The 2,235-nt window shown below is 52.3% G+C and overlaps 1 pseudogene; it reads right to left on the reverse strand.

Moving 5' to 3' along the window:
* Positions 1 to 595: 595 nt before the first annotated feature.
* On the reverse strand, positions 596 to 2,235 carry LOC101985626 (annotated as a pseudogene).

A 2,235-nucleotide genomic window follows, 5' to 3' on the forward strand; every position in this document is an offset into this window, starting at 1 on the left:
CAGACAGCAGGGCTCCTGGGAGGCACAGGGAAGGGAGAGGGTGGCGCACAGGGAGGCTAATGGGTTGCATCCTGTCATGGCTGTTTACCTGTCCACTGGATACCTCAGCACCTCAAGAGGGCCACATGGGTTTCAGGAGCCTGAATTCCCATCCCTATAGAAACCCAAGGAGCTGCCTCATGCCTTAGTTTACCCCTTCTTAATGGTCAGCGAGGTTGGACCACTCGGCTCTGTGAGTAATTCATATAGACCTCAAAGGGAGTATTCCTGTCATGTGATGTCGTATTGTAGCCAGTGTAGGAGCTTCTGGGTCCTTGTCGGCTGACCCCATCTAGGCCATGGAAATCCACCCAAGGTGTCAGTACTGAGACTACCACCCCAGCTGACTTTGTCTTTTCAACAGGTTAGTCTCTGTGACCCAAGTCATGCAGGTCCAGGAGTGTGGTAAGATGACCAAAGGGTCCTCCTATCAAGAACCTGATTTGGCCCCTAGGAACCTCATGCACAGGCGGCCCGTGTCTGGCCACATCCTCCTCACATACCTGATGATCCTGCCCCACCCTCACGAAGCTCATTCCCTTCTAGCCAGGATCAGTCAGTTGCAAGGCAGCCAGGTGGGATAGGAGTGAGCCCGGTGCAGCAGGGGCTGCATGGGAGTCACATAGTAATTAACGGTGGCTGGTACGACTCCATCAGAGCCTGGACGTCTCCAGGCCAGGGCAGCGGCGGCAGCAGGTTCCTGCTCAGCTAGTGCCTGGAGGGCTAGCATGGCCAAGGGTCTGGCTGCGCTCGTGGTTCATGAGGCACACTGTGCTTTTGTTGACCACCTGGTGCAGTGTCACAAGGCAAGCATACCGGCGGGCTGCATCTGCTCCGCCAAAATGGGCCTCCAAGTAGCGCTCCAGAATGCGCCTCTGCTCCACCGGTCCGGAAAGTCGATAAAGAAAAGGGAACACGAATTTCCTGAGGAACCGCCACACTGCTTTCCAGAGTGGTTGCACAAGTTTGCATTCCCACCAGCAATGGATGAGTGTACCCCTTTCTCCACACCCTCTCCAGCAAAGGCTATCATTGGTGTTTTTCATTTTAGCCATTCTGACAGGTGTAAGATGGTATCTTAAAGTTGTCTTGATTTGCATTTCCCTGATCGCTAGGGAAGTTGAGCATGACCTTAGGTGTCTTTTGGCCATTTGAACTTCTTCTGTTGAGAATTCTCTGTTCAGCTCAGTGCCCCATTTTGTAATTGGGTTGGTTAGCCTTTTACGGTCTAGTTTCTTGAGTTCTTTATATATTTTGGAGATCAGACCTTTGTCAGTTGCGGGGTTGGTGAAGATCTTCTCCCAGTCAGTGGGTTGCCTTTTTGTCTTAGTGACAGTGTCCTTTGCTTTACAGAAGCTTCTCAGTCTCAGGAGGTCCCATTTATTCAATGAGGCCCTTAATGTCTGTGCTGCTGGGGTTGTACCTAGGAAGCGATCTCCTGTGCCCATCGGTTGTAGGGTACTTCCCACTTTCTCTTCTATCAGGTTCAGTGTGTTCAGACTGATATTGAGGTCTTTAATCCATTTGTTCTTTCAGGAATTCACCAAGGCCAGCTGGCCTGAGTCTGAAAAAGCATGGGATAAAACCGGACTTGCTGAACATAGCGGACAATGAGGACTACTGAGAACTCAAGAACAAGGGCAATGGGTTTTTGATCCTACTGCACGTGCTGGCTTTGGGGGGGCCTGGGCGGTTTGGATGCTCAACTTACTAAACCTGGATGGAGGTGGGCGGTCCTTGGACTTCCCACAGGTCAGGGAACCCTGATGGCTCTTCAAGCTGATGAGGGAGAGGGACTTAATCGGGGGAGGGGGAGGGAAATGGGAGGCGGTGGCGGGGAGGAGGCAGAAATCCTCAATAAATAAATAAATTAACAAAAAAAAAAGAAAAGAAAAGGGAACACATGTACCGCTGTAGGGCACGAACATCAGTGCTGGGCCTTGGTCAGAAGCCCCGCACCAGGAGGTGGCAGTACTTGAGGAGGCCACCTCCGCAGATCTCCTCAGGGCTGCGGGTGGCAACGACGCGGTGCTGCAGATGCTCCAAGGCCTCAGCAAAGTCCCCATATAAGCTCTCGTCTGTCACAGTCGGGTGGAAGTCCTCCGACATTGGTGTGGATGAGCACTGGCCAAAGAGCAGCAGCGAGTCCAGGATGATCTGGAAGGAGTAGATATTGAATTCGAACTGGCGCCTCAT

The sequence above is a fragment of the Microtus ochrogaster genome, chromosome X (genome assembly GCF_000317375.1).
Source record: "Microtus ochrogaster isolate Prairie Vole_2 chromosome X, MicOch1.0, whole genome shotgun sequence".
NCBI lineage: Eukaryota > Metazoa > Chordata > Mammalia > Rodentia > Cricetidae > Microtus > Microtus ochrogaster.